The sequence below is a fragment of the Notechis scutatus genome, chromosome Z, assembly GCF_049901735.1.
Source record: "Notechis scutatus isolate UNSWTSFEM ecotype Mainland chromosome Z, rNotScu1.2, whole genome shotgun sequence".
Lineage (NCBI taxonomy): Eukaryota > Metazoa > Chordata > Lepidosauria > Squamata > Elapidae > Notechis > Notechis scutatus.
Window position 1 is genome coordinate 110867840 of NC_142025.1, and position 18896 is coordinate 110886735.

At 40.0% G+C, this 18896-nt stretch overlaps 1 pseudogene; it reads right to left on the minus strand.

Moving 5' to 3' along the window:
• Positions 1-591: 591 nt before the first annotated feature.
• On the minus strand, positions 592-6249 carry LOC148129119 (vomeronasal type-2 receptor 26-like; annotated as a pseudogene).
• Between the last annotated feature and the right edge of the window lie 12647 nt (positions 6250-18896).

Below are 18896 nucleotides of genomic sequence, written 5' to 3' on the forward strand. Positions count from 1 at the left end.
TTCCATAGGTGTACATACAATGTGCCGGTTGGTTTACAAATTGTTTTGTGCTTCCATTTTATAGTATGCAATTATAATTACATTGCATATAATCTCATATTGTCAATCAAAAATTAAATACCTTAGTATCATTATTAATCAATCATTTGACTATACTTTTATTCATTCATGTTTTACAAGATAATCATAATTTACTTAGTTTATTTTATAACAGTTCATATTATCATCCCAAATCTATCCTAAAATCATTTTGTAGATATAATAAGAAAGAAGTACATCTTTATATATTTATTATTTTCTAAAAGTCTACATATTTCATTACTGTATTTTATTGTCTAACCATTGATAGAAAAGATCCCAAATTTTATAAAATTGTTTATCCTCTTCTTCTCTAATTTCAAATGTCAATCTACTCATTTCAGCACATTCCAATATTTTCTTTTTGTATTTTTGTATAGGTAATCCTTGACTTACAACATTCAAAGTTACAATGGCACTGAAAAAAGTGACCTATGACTGTTTTTCACATTTACAACCATTGCAGCATCCCCACAGTTACAAGAGGCCAAGCGAGGAGAAGCTCCCCTTGATGTGAGTGATGTTGATTTGGCGAAGCCCACCCAGTCACATGCCCACCCAGCCACACCTACCCAACTGGTCATTAGGGCAGAGAACTGGTTGTTAAATTATCTGAATCCCACCACTGGTCCCCATTTATAATTGCCTTCAAGAAGGGAAAAAAAGTTCTGACCTATCTTAAATCACAGACAAAGGGCAATCTAGAAGGCCAATCTTACTGCACATTGTTCTCTGGCTAAAATGTGCTACTGGGGAAGATCTCCAAAGGATATCAGGAAAATGGAAAGATTTGTTAAAAATTTCTCTTCATTAGCTGATGTTTATCATTCAGTTCGGGTCTCATCACAATGATAAAACACTTGGGAAGAAAGATACACACCAATAATCCAGCACTGGATGAGATCATGGAGAAAATCTCCACAGCCAATGTATATTTTCCTCTTCTGCTTAGAAAGGTTTGGATAAAACACAGCCAAACACTGCAGAAGACCAACATGCTAAAGGTGATGAATTTGGCTAGCTAGAAAATCAGCAGAGAAGCTAACCAGAGCAAGAAAACCCATAAAGCCCAAAACACAGTAGAACATGACTGAGTCCTCATTGCACTCCAGGATGAGTTCTTCAGGTATTGAGTGTGCATCAAAATCTGGGTATGGTGGGGATGTTATCAGCCACACAGCACAAACACACATTTGGACAAGGGAGCAGGCTAGAAGAATGAAACTGACCATTCTTCCCCCCACCCATTTCCTCAATCTGGAACCAGGTTTGGTGGCCATGAAAGCTAGAACCACAACAAAGGTTTTAGCCAAGACAGAAGAAACCGCCACTGAAAAGATGAGCCCAAAAGCTGGCTGTCGAAGGAGACACACAATTGTATTGGGTCTCCCAAGAAATAGAAAGACACAAAGGAAAGAGAGGAGGAGGGAAACTAGGAGAATGTAGGTGAGATTCCGGTTGTTGGCTTTGACGATGGGAGTATCTTTGTGTTTCATGAAGATTGTGATGACCAAAGTTGTCATCAAAGAAAAGCAAAGGGAAAGAACAATCAGACTGATCCCCAAGGGTTCTTCATAGGACAAAAAAATGATCCGCTTTGGAATGCACATATTTTTGTCGGGATTTGGATACTGATCTTCCAGACATGGAGAGCAGTCATCTACATCTGAAAAAGAAGACATCAATTGGAATTGATGGAGTGGATTATAGACAGTGTTGTACCCTCATGGCTTAGTCCCATTATAGTGTTTTTGGAAATTTCCTACCCTTCTTTTTTGATATTTTCCCCTCTGGACACAGACGGCAGGCATAGCAGCAAAATGATTCCCCTTCTAACTTTTCCTTGCTGTATCCTGTCTCACAGGGATCATTACACAGAGATAAAGGCAACGTCTATCAGTGAATGAAGGAGATTTTAAGATACAGAGTAAAAAGAATGTTCTTTGAAAGATATTGTTAGTGTGGAATCAAGTGCATAAAAATGGATTGATAATGAGAAGTAATGTGATTACATCATTTTGAGATCTAATTGGTCTGAAATAATAATTCATTCAATATTTAGCATTATTGCTATCAATGGCTTTCTAAGACTATCAACCCCAGTTTCCAAAGATAATTTTTGTGCTGGTTAAAGATGTTTTTCTCAACTTCTTAATTTTGAAGTCACCAGACTGATGAAATTTAGTGTACTGGATTGTAGCTTTTACTTCAAAGCCATGAAACCATTGTACATAATAATAAAGGCCCAAAGTAAAGAATACAATATTTTATATCAACTATTGCAAAATAATCCTTCCTAAGACAATTTTTTCCTTCCGTAGAACATTGGTATTTAGGCTAGTTCAGATATGATGCTGTAAGACTTTAATCAGTAAAGATATTTTTATGCTACATATATGAAGGCAGGGCAGTCTACATTCAGACATCTAACCTGATTAAAACCTACTGGCCACATGATGGAATCTACAGAAATATTGAAGAACATATTTGCTGGAGCTGTAGGATCTATCATCCCAACTTTGATCCTAACAAAGGATTGGTTTGGGAATGAGATCCAGTTGATAATATCATATCCACCAATGAATTGTCCATTTTCATCAAAGGAGACCTTCTCCCCAACACTGTTGTTGAATCTGACACTTCTCAGAAAAGAATGAACCTGAAATACAGGGACAGCCAGAGAGAGACAAAGAGAGAAAAGGAGAGAGAGGAGATTAAATTCATATGTTCAAAATATACACATAGATGTTTCTTTAAACAAAGAAAATGTTAAAACTTTTTTTATATTTTAGTTGTAAGCCAGTATCAAACAAATATAACATAACAATCTTTCCAATATAGAGGCAGAGGTTAAATATCAGGTTACTGAAAAAAAGTAATGTAGAATAGCAAAATAAAAGAAAACCCAGAAAAAATTAATTCACAATTCATTTAATTACTAAAGCCTCATAAACTGGATGACTTCTAATAAATGCATAAGAAATGGTAGATGTATAGTGCTATAAAAGTTTAATGCTATTCTTACTTGTAAACAGCCTTATACTTGCTGTAGCCACGCTAAGGTTTGATTTGAAATATTGCAGACCAGAAAGAAGATGATAACAAGATAAATGTAATTGAAAAGGTTTATGTTTATCTATGTATATACTTTATTCATACACACAAGCAAATACATTTTCCAGTTACATTATGTTTTATCCTATTATTGTCTCATACATTTGAATATATTATCTATAATGGAATGGAGTCCCTTCCTTATGGTTAACAGAGGATATTGCTAATACCAACAGTAAAGTGGGCAGTCCTACAAGATTTTGCCAATAGATGCAAAATAATAAAGAAAGAAGTTGGAAAAATCACTGTGTGTCACCAATAAGGACTCATTTCTGGCAGAATTTGGGGGAGAGAAAGAAAGTCTTTTGCTGCTTTCCTTGTGTGCAGCCAAAAGCAGAAGAAAGAAGCAGAAGGAAGCACCTCGGTGGCCAGGCCACACGTTGGTGGCCAGGCCAGGCCCGTGGGGTGAGTGGAACAAGCTTCCCTCTCCACCTTTTCCCCCTCCCCTCACTACCTTGTGTTGTTCGCAATGTAAGTGATTCAAGCCTTGTGTTCCTGCACAGCCTGGATTAATTGCTTTGGGGATTGCTTTTGGGGTGACATTTTTCACTCTCACTGCGTTTGGAAAAACACAGCCATAGTCCACTTTCTGCCACACATTTAACTAAAACCTCTGTACATTAGAACATTGCACACACCTTCAGATTTACTTCCCTAGTCTGTACATGACTATTAGACCCAGGAGATGTCATGGATTGAGTAAAATGTGGTGAAACTCATCTAACTATGCTCTTGCTTAGCAACTAACATTTTGAGCTCAATTGTGGTCATAAGTAAGGACGATCTCTGCCTTCCTCTGCATGGCAGCCTTGTCCTAGTAAACTCCTCTGCCAATTTTCCTCTCTGTTAGAGGTACCAAAATAATCCAGATTCCAGATGATATAAGGTCTCCTGCTGGAGCAAGGGGTTGGACTAGATGGCCTCCAAGGTTCTTCTAACTCTGCTATTCTATGATTCTGTAAGGATCTTCTGCTGGAGCAGTTCGTTGGACTAGAACATGGGTCTTCAAACTTGACAGCTTTAAGTCTTGTGGACTTCAACTCCCAGAATTCCTCCTCCAGTCATGTTAGCTCAGGAATTCTGGAAGTTGAAGTCCACAAGTCTTAAACTTGCCAAGTTTGAAAACCCTTGGACTAGAAGATATCCTCCTAGAACCCTTCCAGTCCTAGATTGCTGTGCTGTTTCAAAGAGTCTTCTGAAGCCAGGATTTGTGTCCTTCCTTCCTCTCCTTTTTTTCTCTTGCCCTCCCTCTGTCCTTCCATGTATCTATCTATCCATCCATTCAGCCATATATCTCATTCACTTTCTCCTCCCTCCCTCTTTCTTTCTCTCACTTCCTTTCATCCCCTCTTTCTTTTTCTTTCCCTTGTCTTCCTTTCTCTCTCTCTTTTTCTTCCCCTTTTCTCTTTCTTTTCTTTCTTCTTTCTTCTCTCTCTCTTTCTCTCCCCCCTCTCTTTCTCTCTCTCTTTCCCCCTCTCTCTTTCCCTGTTTCCCTCTCTCTCTTTCCTTCTCTTTCCCTCTCTTTCTATCCCTTCCCTTCCTCCTTCCCTCTCTCCTTCTAAAGCTAGGAGAGGAGACCCACCTGAAACAAAGAAAGAAAGAAAGAAAGAAACAAACTAACAAACACACACACACATGCTTCCAAGCGTTCAGCAGCATTGCTCATTATGAGGGTTCCTCCCAGGCAGTCTCTGGTTCCGTGTTGCCCCAAAAAGCCAGCAGGCAAGACTTCCGTATCCTCCCCTCCCTCTTTTGGGGCTGGGAAATTCAAGCAAGGCATGTGCTACCTGCTCCCCTCTCCCCCCCGCCAGGTAGTTCTGGGCTAGGCAGCTTTCCTGACTGCCTGAAACCTTACCTTCCTCTAACACAAAAATGTATGCGGTGCCTATAGGCCTCTTGCAGTGGCTTTGCTCTGCTTCTCCAATGCACCGCCACAGCTGTGTTCTTGGTGCTGGCCATGCAGATCCACCCTATTGAGCCCACTGCACTAGAGGGCCTTGCCCAAGCAAGTCTGAGTGGAGTGGTGCAGCACTCCGAAAGAGGTGCCTGGAGACTGAAAAAGAGTCACCCCCAGCTGCCTCTTTTTCAGTGCAACTGGCCAGCTGCTCTTTTTTCTCTGACTGTTTGTTCTGTGTAGCCAAGGAGAAGGAGAGCAGTTGGCCAGTTGGGGCAGGCATCTTGCACTGTGAAAGAGGCGGCTGGTGGCAGCTATTTTTTGGTCTCCAGCCACCTCTTTTGCAATGCAAGAAGCCTCCCAAAACCGGCTGACTGCTCTTCTCCTCCTTGACCATACAGAACAAACAGGCAGAGAAGGAGGAGAGCAGCCGTCCGGTTGGGGGAGGATTGTTGCATTTAAAAAGGGGCAGCTGGACATGTGAACACCTGCTGGAAGAGGCGCATCCACAGGGAGAAGAAGAAAGCATGCTCCAGGAGGGGGGCGGGCAGGTGGGCGGATGTTCCGGGGCCACTGCACATGTGCACTTTATGTGTAGAAGCTGCAAACACAGTGCACATGTGCAGCAGCTGCAGGACATCCGCCCGAACTGCAGCCACCACATGGTAGGGAAAGCTAGGAGAGCGACTGGGGCAAGTGAGTGACTGGGAGACTGGGAGACCAGGCAACCGGGTCGGGGGGCATGGCCAGCCAGGGATAGCCACTGGTTAGGCAATCCATGCCAAATCATTGCTACTGGTTTGCATGAACCGGTGTGAACCGCTTGAATTACGCCTCTGTCCCAGAGGTGCTTTTCGAAGAGGCAACTGGACTTTATTGATTTCCTTGAAGAGGTTTCAGTTCTCATCCAAGAGCTTCTTCAGTTCTAAGTGAATGGTGGGAAATAGAAGGATTTATATTCTTTGCAGTCATCTGGTCATTCACATGCTTTATGAGAGTCATTGAGGACATTTGGAGGTCTTCAAAGAAAAGCAAAGAAGTCCAGTTGCCTCTTGAAAAAGCATCTTTGGAACAACCATGACTTGGATGACCGAGAATCTCCACAGACATACAGATATGGCTGTCATTGCACTAATCTGCTTATAGGACTTACCTGCCACCATACTTGGTTGAGAACCTGCTTCCTTCCATTTTTCACTATTGTTGCATCCCTGGATTTGGATAAATACAGAGATTACCAAGCGTGTGCCACAGCATAGACTGCGTTGTAAATATTGTAACTCTGTCCACTGATGCGTGTTTCAAACACAGATGTAGGAAGGGTCCCAAGCTTCTCCTGTCCAGTACAAGTTTCCTCAGATGTCTCCATTCTTGAGTTGGAGAAGAAACAGTCAAATGCCTGTTCCCAGAAATCTTTCCGAAAATGATCATGATGGTTCATTGTTTGGAGTTAGATTGTGAAGAAATTCCTGGAAGTCTTGGATCTCTTTTATATGAACTGCAAAGGATAAAGCCCCATGTAGGAAATGGATATCCCATGATTTATGAAGGGAGATTGAATCATAATCTGTCTGAGCATTTATAAGCCAGATCTTTGGCTTCTTTGGTATGTCCTCCACTTCTGACAACCGGAGGAAACTTCTCAGAACTGATATGGTCTGAAATTTCCCATATACGATTATCACATTGGCCCTGCTCTTCATGAGAACATAGTATATATGTAGTCCTTCATCCATAACATCAGTAAAACCACTATAGAAATCTGCATTTGGTATCTGTACTATGAACTCAGTGCAGATGCCATTCCCAGAAAAGGTAGGGACCACTTCCTGGACAAATTCCTCTGCTTTCTTATTCTTTGCTACAAGAATTCCAACCCAAATCCATCTTAAGTACTTCAATAACAGCATGAGGCCCTTATGTTCATGGGATACATCTGGAAACATTTGCTGGAAGAAAACCGCTTGAGTCTCTTTTTCCATGGCTGGAGCAGAGCCATAGGTCAACTAAAGGAAGACAAACATATGCAAATGGAAAGTGAACTTCTGACACTGGGTACATTCATTTGAGGCTTTGGGTGCCCTTCGCAACTGCGTTTATTTAGAAAGCAACCAAGATGCAACCAAGATATCCCCTGAGGTTGAGAAAAAGGATAAGAACAGGGGTCAATCTATTCTCCAAAGCACCTGAAAGTGGGACAAGAATCAGTGGATGGAAATTAATCAAGGAGAGAACCAGGTTAAAACAATGAATCTGTCAGGCAGTGCTCCATTCAAAATCCAAGAAAGAAATACTTAGACTCTTTTAATTAGAGAAAAGATATCTTTTACTGGAAATGAAGTGGTAGCAACAATAGGATTCTGAATCTGAGGAACTAGGCATGTAAACCACATATACAAAGTGATGGAAATGTTCCCACCCCCAATAGTTCAGATGAGTCTTCCAATTACAAGTTGTGAATATTATCATGTGGACATCCTCAGGTGATGATGAGGCTTCTGTCCATTGACCTTGGCATACTTTGATAAAAGTTTGCAGTTGCGCAGAGGAAAGAAAGCTAAGCAAGAAAGAGAAACCTAAGCAAGAATGTCCTCTCCTCCCTCCTCATTTTATACAACACTAGAATGTAACACCTCCAGCTCGCTTCCCAGGCTTTACCCCCCTCCTCCCCCCATTATTTATGACAGTCGAAAGATGCAAAGCAATAGTAGAAAATCTTGAAGGCTGACCTTCAGCCCTCCTAGAAAAAAGACGTTAGTCCTATAAGAGAAAGAAACATAAAAGATACTAATTAATAACCCTGTACAAACAATAAACATAGGTCTAGGGCTTATCAGGATACTTGGTACAAAATGCTTTGATCAGCCTAGGGGTTCTAACATCTTTCTCATTGACCCATTCAGCTTGGGAAGAAGGGAAATGTTTCCAAGCAACCAAATATTGCAGTCGACTCTTCCATTTACGAGAGTCCAGAATTTCTTTAACTTCAAAATGTTGTTCACTCTGAATCAGCAGTGGTACAGGAGGATCAGTTTGGGTTGGCCTCAGATTGGAACTATGTTCAGGTTTTAACAAACTAACATGGAAGACCGGGTGAATACATCGAAGAGTTTTTGGTAATTTCAATTGGACTGCCACAGGGTTTACAATCCTTTCAATCAAAAAAGGACCAACATACTTAGGACCAAGTTTCTTTGACTTTTGAGTAGTTTGTAGATATCTGGTGGACAAGGAAACCTTGTCGCCTACTTGATATGGTTTTTGGGGAGTTCTCTTTTTGTCTGCAAACTTCTTATGAGCTTGATGCGCATCATCTAATGCATTATGAGTGACTGGCCAATTAAGCTGGAGTTGTGTTATCCATTCATCTAATGATTGAATGTTAGGCCTTTCACGAGGAAGTTCAGGTATGGGTACAAAATCTTGTCCTGATGCCACCTTGAATGGGGTAAATCCAGTACTGCTATGTACAGAATTGTTATAAGCCACTTCAGCAAATGGCAATAGGTCAGCCCAATTTTCTTGCTGATAATTTATGTAACATCTAAGATATTGCTCTAATACCGTGTTAGTTCTCTCACAGTCCCCATTGGTTTGGGGATGGTGGGCGGAGCTTAAGCCTTGGGCAGAGCCCAATAATTTCAGCAACTCTTTCCAAAAGTTTGAGGTAAATTGAACACCCCTGCCCGAGATTATGCACTCAGGAACCCCATGTAATCTATAGATATGCAAAATAAAGAGTTTAGCCAATGTTTTTGCAGATGGAATCTTCGAACAAGGTATGGAAAACAAATCGGTTACCACCCAGATAACTGTGTTTCCGCTGCTTTCGGATAATTCCACTATAAAGTCCATAGAGATTTCCTTCCACGGAGCCGTTGGTCTAGCCACATTTTGTAACAGCCCTGTTGGCTTACCAGAAGGTCTTTTTGCTGATGCACAAATTGAACAGCTAGCCACATAAGTTTCAATGTCCTTCTTCAATGTGGGCCACCAGAATTGCCGCTTAACCAGGTGTAAGTTTTTCACAAATCCAAAATGGCCAGCTGCTTTAGAATCATGAACTTGTTGTAATATTTGGCTCCTCGGTTTCTCTGGCACGTACAACTTGGTTCCCACCCAGGCCAATCCATCTCTAACTGTACAGTTATTCGAATGAGCCTGGAACCACTCATCAAGTTTTAGAGCCTCTTTCAGTTGTGCAGTCAAACCATTCGATAAATCCACATCTTGCTTCTTCTTTTGAGCTCTAGTAACTACTGGAGCTGCTAGCTGTTTGGTTGAGACAATCGGCCGTATTACTTCCTGGCGAGTAGTATTATATTGAGGTAGTCTAGATAGAGCATCCTCCATTAAGTTCCTCCCCCCGGTATGTACTTCAATGAGAAATTAAACCGTTTAAAGTACTGGGCCCAGCGAACTTGCTTGGGGCATTTTTAAGGCCTCCAAATTCTTATGATCAGTCCATACCTCAAACGGGTGTTTTGCTCCTTCCAAGAAATATTTCCAAGTCAGTAGAGCCCAGCGGACTGCAAAAGTTTCTTTTTCCCAGATGGCCCACCTTCTTTCGGTTTCAGATAGTTTACGGGAAGTATAGGCACAGGGTTGTAAAATCCCTTTCTCATTTATTTGAAGTAACACCGCTCCAATGGCCACATCACTCGCATCGGCTTGGATCACTCCTCCTCCCATTACTTATGACAGCCGAAAGATGCAAAGCAATAGTAGAAAATCTTGAAGGCTGACAGAATCAGTTGAATGACTTGCCTTCAGATGTTGTGGCTACCCCATCACTGGAGGTATTTAAGAAGAGATTGGACAACCATTGATATGAAATGGTATAGGGTTATCTGTTTGAGCAGGCGTTGGTCTAGAAGACTTCCAACTCTTAATTCAGAGTCAGGCATTGGGGAATGTTTTTCTATGCCTTGTAACCCCACTGTCTGTTCAGAATTATTACTATGGTAATCCTATCAATAAAAAAATAATATCCTTCACTCTCCTTCCTAACGTGACAGCGGATGGAATAACAAGAGAAATCTGAAAATCTAGGTAATTAAATACTGAAGAGATAAGGATTTCTGAATGATTTTTTTTTTTTAAAAAGACTTTAAAAAATTTTTTGCTGTGAGTGGGAAGGGAGAGGGAAAATTGGATTGGAATTTGAAAATAAGGAGAAGACTGCCTGGATTTTTAAAGAGCTATAAATACTAACAAGGCTTCTGAAAGATATATATTAAATGGAACTTTGTGATCAAACTCCAATCCCAGAAAGAGAAAGTGAAGGAGAAAGTGCTTAAAAGAATTAACCTACTTGGATTGCTTGGTGTTTTTACCACTTTTGAGAATTATTTCTGATTAAAAGCACTTGGGTGGTTGTCTGGGAAAACTTTTTCTCTTTATAATGGCATTACTTGTGGACAGATTGAAACTTTTATATCAAAAATATGCAAAAGAAAAGCAAGAAGGGAAGGCGTTTTTGATACTCTTTTTCAGTATTTAGAAATGGCGGTCTACACTTATGTAAAATTGAATGGACAACAGGACGACTGGGATAAAGAAGAAGCCATTTTTGATGAACAAGTGACTGGCTGGGGAAGGAAAGGAGAAAGAGAAAAAGGAAAAAGAGACTTTAAGACCTATAAAAGCAATCAAAAAAGAGAAAAACAAGATGAAAAAGAGATATTATGTTAGAAGACAACAGAAAGGAGGAAAGCAGAGAAAAAGGGAGGTTGAGAAGCAAAGGGGTAAAGAGGACAGAGAGAAGAATAAGCAAGGAGAAAGGGACGAGAAGCCTCAATAGTAGAGAGCAAGATGTAAAGAAACAAGAGTTTTTTTTAGAGATAATGGGTAAACTTTATTGATAAAGGGATTCTAAAGGTACATAAGATTGTTTTTATATTTGTATTTAGAAATAATTTTAGAAAGTTGGAAGTAATGTGTAATTTAAAGTGTGATAAAATGTTTAATATAACTTAGTGAAATTTGTCTTAAGAAAAGGGAACATTTCATGAAATAAGGATTTGAGATATGATGTGGGGGGGAATAATTGTGGAAAATATAAGTATTCCCAAAAGCATTTTATTTAATTGAAATGGATAAAATGGTTAAGATATAAAGGAGTTGGAGAGAAAGATACAAATGAATGTCAATATTAATTATTGTGTTATTTCAGTGGAAATTTTTTTTTTTTAAAGGAGAGATTTGAAGTAGTAGAAGCAGGAATACCTTAATGAAATAATGATTTAAAATATGTGATGTGGGGGAATAATTATGGAAAGTAGATGCTCCCACAAAAGTATGTTAATTAATTGAAAAGTAATGTGCTAAGTGTTTATGATATAAAAGAATATGAATATTAATGAATAGATTAGTATTGGTATTGATAATATTGTATAATTTTAGAATGTACCAAATAGAATCCCAATGTAAGTTAGGTATTTTATATTAAGTATTATAATTGTAGGGGAAAGAGGTAAAAGCGCCATACTCCAATTAGTGTACAGGAGAAGTTTTTTTTTAAAGAAGAAAGATAAATCGATAGCTGGATAAACAGACAAAGAATACTAAATACTATGATTTGAACTGAGATGAGATAAATAAAATAAAATTAAGAGAATCTAAGAGAGAGAAGAAACTATATAAAAATTGAAAATGGTAATATGATATGGAATGGCATATAAAATGAATATGAATTTGAGTTGGTGTCTGTACAAAGAGTTTTGACCCGGGATTAAGCAACTTTCAGAAAAGATTTTTTTTTTTATGTTTATATGTTTTGTATTCTTATGTATTTATGTTTGAATGAGCTAATAAAACCTTGGAGAAAGGCTAGAAAAGGACAATGGAGAGAAAGATAGAAGAAAATAAAGCAAGTTAGAAAGGGAAAATATGTGATTGTAAGGAAATGTGTTAATGTTGTAAAACTTTCAAATAATTTTTAGAAATTTTTAGAAAAAAGGTTTTATATTTATCTTGTATGTTTTGTATGCTTTTAAAAATTAATAAAATTTGTTTAAATAATAATAATAATAATAATAATAATAATAATAATAATAATAATAATAATAATAATAATAATAATAATAATAATAATAATAATAATAATAATAATAATAATAATATCCAGGATTCTGAAAGTTGTCTCCTTTTTTTAGAGAAAGAAGCACTCAGACTTCTGGGGAAGTATGGCAATTTAATAATGTATATCTTCTTGCACCTCTTACCTGAGGAACTTTGTAGATGGACAATACAGCTGCCATGTGAAGAGAGATATCAGGTCCCCCAATCACTGCAGCCAAAAGTTTTGGGATCCCACACTTGTAGTTGGGGATGAATTTTCCATGAGTGAAAGGCAGCAGCATTGAAGCAAAGTAAGTCCACCTTGGACTGAAATGACTGTCAAAAATATGAAACCCCAGCGTGATATTGGGAAGGATCTGGTCATTTTCATTGATCTCTTTTAGAGTAAACGCTAAGGCCAGGACATGCTGGTAATTCTGAAAAAATATTCTGTAAAGAAAAAAAATACATTAATAAATGTCTGCTTCATATAATGGTGGGATTCAATTTTTTAACTACTGGTTCTGTGGTGTGTCTTGGTGAACATGGCATGGGAAGGATACTGTAAAATCTCCAGTCAGAGGTGCTATTTGCCAGTTCTCCAAACTACTCAATATTTCAACTACTGGTTCTCCATGAATCTGTTGATTCTGTTGAATCTCAGAATCTGTTGAATACCACTTCTGGCTTGTTGTATAAAGCCGTGAGCTAGGTTTTTATCCAAATAATTCCTCATCTCCTGCATTCCCACTTATCCAACCATACAAGTCCTAATATCAGTGCCTCATGCATATTTATTTATTTTATTTATTTATTTGATTTGCCAATTGTTTACAAGATAATAAGTTTTTATTTAATAATAAAATACAACAATAAAAAATAGAGAACAAAGACGGACGGTAGGGCCGTTGGTGGTATGCCTTCCCATGGGACAACAATAAATCGTAGATGTTCCCAATGAGTTCTGATTTCTAGTTTAACAGGAGTAGTCATCACCATAGCTGGGGATCCACCAAGCAGGGACCCATCCACCTGCTTGAAATTCATTGGTGTAGGGAATGTTTCCATCCGTAACTTTAATTCATCCACCACTCATTGGCTAATGAGACACCTGGTAAAGACTGTGTCTATCAATGCCCCATATCTACCAATCTGTCCCATGGTCAAACCTTCCACTATGACTGGTATCATGAAAGGACGTACTGGAGCACTCACCATAGTATCATTGTAGCTTTCCTCACCACTATCATATAATCCTGAAACAACCCTGGGTTGACTCCGTTCCTCCAATTGATGTTGACTTGATGGTGATACTTCTTCCTTCGTTTTCAAAGTCAGTCCTCGTGATTTTTCGGCACCAATTCCCTGTTTCCTAAAGCTGGATTTTGTCACTGCTCCGACAGATGCCTTTGCCATTTGTTTCATGTACTCATTGGCAAGCTCAGGGCATTCCAACGCCCTATGACCTTTTAGGTTACATCTGAAACACCTAATAGCCGGTCATCCCCTACCATCCAGGGGTCCATCTCCTTGCCTGCTCTGACCTCCCATAACTCCAATATCAGCTTTAGGTACTTTTCGGATTGGTTCAGGCTTGGTTCTGAATTCCTTCAGTCCAACATCCAATTCAACCACAATTCTGTACCATTCTGTCAATCGTTGAGGGACCCCTCTATATAAGCATGCCTGTCTTAAACTACGATCCAACCCGGCACGGAATTTCCGGACCAACAGACGCTCAGGCAAGGACCTTAATTTCCCAGCTAAATGTCGGAATTCCCATACATACTCAGTTGGTGGCCTCCCATTTTGCTTCAACACTATGAGAGCTCCCTCGGTTTGGTGGACACGAGACCTGTCCTCAAAATGATTGTGGAGTGAGTCCAAAAAAAGACTTATATCTACCAATTCTCTGGCCCGTTCATTGTGTAGTTCCACGACCTAGTCTGCTGCATCCCCAGTTAAAACCCCCATGATAGCTACCACTATGGACCATTGTGATGGATCGCAAGAGGCATATAATTCTAGATGATTGACCACTTGGCTTAGAAACAGTGCGATACGATCTGGGTTACCATCAAATGTAGTTTGCAATGGTGGCGGTCCCCACACCATGCATTGTGGCCACTGGCCTGACATTCCCTGACCCCAGGAACCCTCCTGTTGTACACGGTGAGATGGTGAATCCCCTTGAACAAAGCTTGAAGTCATATGCTTGGTACCTCCTGTCCTGGGTTCTGAAGGCCCAACTACATCAGGTAATGATGCGTCGAACCCAGGTGTAAAGTCACTTCCAGTCCTTTCACTATTAGGTTCTCTTCCTTCTCTAGGGATAAAACTGAAATAGGAAGTATCATCAGTCCAAGCTCCTGACCCCTCCCATCTACTCTTTGGGCTGGGATCCTGTATATTTAGATCTCCATAGTTCATGTGCAATAGTTCTATAGTACTAGCTCCCAAACTGGAGGTGGAGGTACTCCAGGCATCTTCTTCAACTATCCTCCTTTCCCTCCACTTCTCAAATACTCCAGCATTAACTCTTACACTGCAAAAACATATGGACGACACAACTCGAACAGGGCAAAGCAATAGATGCAATCTACATAGACTTCTGTAAAGCCTTTGATTCAGTGGTACACGACAAACTACTCCTAAAAATAAAATCCTATGGTATCTCTGGACAACTGAATAACTGGATAGAAGCATTCCTGTCAAACAGACAACAAATGGTCAAAATGGAGCGTCCTATCAAATCCAGTACCTGTCAATAGTGGAGTCCCCCAAGGCAGTGTTCTAGGACCAACTCTCTTCATACTCTACATAAACGACCTCTGTGATCATATTAAGAGCACATTGCGTTCTCTTCGCTGATGATGTAAAGCTGTTCAATACCACAGACAATACTGCTACCCTACAAAAAGATCTTGACTATGTATCAGAATGGTCAAACAAATGGCAACTTCAAATCTCAACAAATAAATGCTCTGTCTTACATATTGGCAAAAAAAATCAGAAAATAAAATACAAGCTGAATAGTCAAGAACTTGTTGATGACCCAAGCTCTGTAAAGGACCTTGGAATACTCACCTCTAATGATCTAAGTGCTAGAGCCCACTGCAACTACATAGCCAAAAAGGCATTAAGAGTTGTTAACCTAATCCTACGTAGCTTTTTCTCTGGTAATATCACACTACTAACCAGAGCATACAAAACATTTGCTAGACCAATACTGAATACAGTTCATCAGTCTGGAACCCACATTACGTATCTGATATTAGCACAATTGAGAAAGTCCAGAAATATTTCACAAGAAGAGTTCTCCACTCCTCTACTAGTTGTAGAATACCTTATGCCACCAGACTTGAAATTCTAGAACTAGAAAACCTTGAATTACGCCGTCTTCGGTCTGACTTAAGCATGGTATATAAAATCATACATTGCAATGTCCTACCTGTCAGTGAATACTTCAGCTTCAACCATAACAACACAAGAGCACACAATAGATACAAACTCAAAGTAAACCGCACCAAACTTGATTGCAGGAAATACGACTTCAGCAATAGAGTGGTCAATGTCTGGAATACTCTACCCGACTCTGTAGTTTCTTCCCCAAACCCCAAAAACTTTAACCTTAGACTGTCTACTATTGACCTCACCCCTTTCCTAAGAGGTCTGTAGGGGCGTGCATAAAGCGCACCAACGTGCCTACCGTCCCTGTCCTATTTTTCTCTTATTCTTTTATTTTTCTTATATGTACCCATTTCATGTATTCACAACTATGTATACACTTATACTTATTATCTTGTAAACAATTGGCAAATCAAATAAATAAATAAAATAAATAAATCAATTAAGAGGTGCAAAGGCAGGGGTTTTTCCATGAACACCTCATCCCCCACACTCCTCCTGGAACTCCCACTCACTCCTCCTTTCGTCCCTCATCTTGGGCCGAACAGTTTTCTGTGTCTCCCCCTCCACGTCTCTGTGTAGTTTAGGTCTAGTAACTCTTTGTACATCCTTGTCCTTGAGAATATCCCCAGTATCACCAGTAGATGGCAATTCTCTGCTCACAAGTCCATCTCTAGACTCACGCACCCCGCCGTCCTATGGAGATGTCTCTTCCTCATCCACCTCGGATGCGAACAGAAAATCCGAATCCACATGTGTGCCTTCTGCCATCACTCCTCAATGCAGCCACACTGAATAACCAACGGAGGGAAGGAGAGATGGCAGGAGCATACAAGGATTGGATACAGAGCTGACTTTCTCTCAGCTGTTCAGCTGAAATCCAGAAAGAAAGAGAAATAAAGCTCCATGGCACATAGACATGTCTTTATTCATCCATATATCAGTCCGGGTTCGAGTAACAACAAGCACCAAAAAAATGATAGTAAAGTCAGGTCTGGCGCACCTCACAGCCAGAGCTGTATTTATCCACCAGATAATAACGTAATGAGTTTATCCACCATCTGGTGGCTGCTACCGTTTAATTTCCGGTTACCCTTGATCCGTGCATTCTTCTGTTAATTAACCGCCCTCCTTTACCATACACTCACCACAGTACGCTTTCTACATTCCACCAAGCCCCCTGTGGCCTCCTGGTGTATATGCGCCCCCCGAGGTCATTTTTTTAACTGTCAGCCTATTCATCACTCTGCCGATAGCCACCTGCAACTTGTGATAGTTCAGCATCTGATGTCATCGAGGCTCGTCATCTCTCGCTGTCAGCAACTCCAACCCGTTGTTGGTCGACCAGCAAGTGCTTACTATTGCGGTAGAATACCCAGACACAGCGGAACGCTCGGTGTCATGGTTCCAGCATGCCACGGGGCCATGACAGATACATTTTATTCAAACAGACTCATAGACAGGTCAAGAATAGATATGATATGGATGTCAGCAGAGCTAAAACTCAATTTACAGGAAACAAATATAGAAATAAGGAACTGGGCAGATCACAACCCATAAAAGTTAAATGGAAGGGACAAAAAAGGAAACTAAAATGGACAGTGAATCAAACAAAGATATTTTGAATGAAGCCTGGCTGGATACTTGAGGATTTGTACTGAAAAACCACAGTACTCACAATTATAGGTTGTGGTAACAAGGGTTTATTTCATCAGTCAAGTTCACAGTAGTCCCAAAAGGCAACACTGGATCAATTCCAAGTAAAGCTAGTGTTGAGAGCTACTACCTCTCAGTGCTTATTATAGCTGCATGTCAACGCCACCATTTTAACCTACATCTGCCCATCTCCACCCACACTTCCACCCATTCCTACTTATGCCTAACCTAAGCAAACCCACTTCCTACACCTCCCAACACCCTGAAAGCACAATCACAAATGTTATTGCCCCAACATTGCAGATGGGCAGACATGTCCGATGCCATTGATCGTTTCTGCATATCATCATTCCTCTCTGCATGCAGAACAGCTGATGGCTGTCAAAATGGGAACCTCTAAACAGCTGAGAGTTCTCTCTGGCAGTTCTGTGCAGCTGCAGCATACTCTGCGAACAGCATTGCTTCCATTATTATTTTCCCAGCTGGAGCAGTCGCACAGATACGAGATTGAGGAAGTAGGTGGCTGACGAGCATCAGGGCGACATGCCTAAGTGTTGTGCTTCCACAGTGAGCTCAACAGGAAAACTAAACAAGAATTGAGTGATCAAGGGATCGACATGACATGGTATTGGCAAGTGCAGATACATTCTAGATATGAGAAAGATGCTAAATCGTATGTTTTTATAATGAATTAACAAAATTAGATAAGATATTAACAGGGACAGAAGAAAGATTGATAAAGAACTTGTTCAGCTACCTATTGGGCGTCAAACTAGAAGAGGAACAAGTGAAGGAGACAATGATAGCATGGGCAAGAAAATTTAGTTATATAATAGAACTTGATAAATGGCAGAAATTGTGGGATAGGAACTATAAACTAACAATGTTACAGAGATATTTGTAACCAGATGACACACTGTTTAATGGAAGGTGGAATGTTTATATTAAAAATATAATAATAATAATAATAATAATAATAATAATAATAATAAAGTGCTGCACACACATAGTGACGTTGACAAGCTATATTTGCCCAGAAAAGTAGGCGGCAGAGGACTTTTGCTAGTGAAGCAGACAGTCGAAGAAGAGAAGCATGCTCTGGCAGATTATGTGAAAGACAGTGTTGAACCAGTTTTGATGGAGGTCAACAAGATGAAGCTGCTCAAAGTGCAGCAAACCAAGGATCAATATAGGAAAACAGCAATGCAAACTCGGCCTGACAGCTGGTGTAACAAAGCACTGCATGGACAGTTCCTTGAAAAGATCCAAGGAAAAGTAGATAAGGAAAAGACCTGGTTATGGCTGACCAACAGAACATTGAAGAAAGAGACAGAAGGCCTGATTCTTGCAGCCCAAGAACAAGCCATCAGAATGAATGCACTAAAAGCCAGAATAGAAAAATCTGTTGATGACCCCAAATGCAGACTCTGCAAAGAAGCGGATGAAACCATCAACCACATACTGAGCTGTTGTAAGACAATTGCTCAGACTGACTACAAACAATGTCATAACACAGTTGCTCAGATGGTCCAGTGGAATTTGTGTCACAACTACCATCTGCCTGTAGTAAAGAACTGGTGGGATCATAAGCCTGAAAAAGTGGTCGAAAATGAGCATACAAAACTACTGTGGGACTTCCAAATACAGACTCCGGGGTACACAACACCCCAGATATCACGATTGT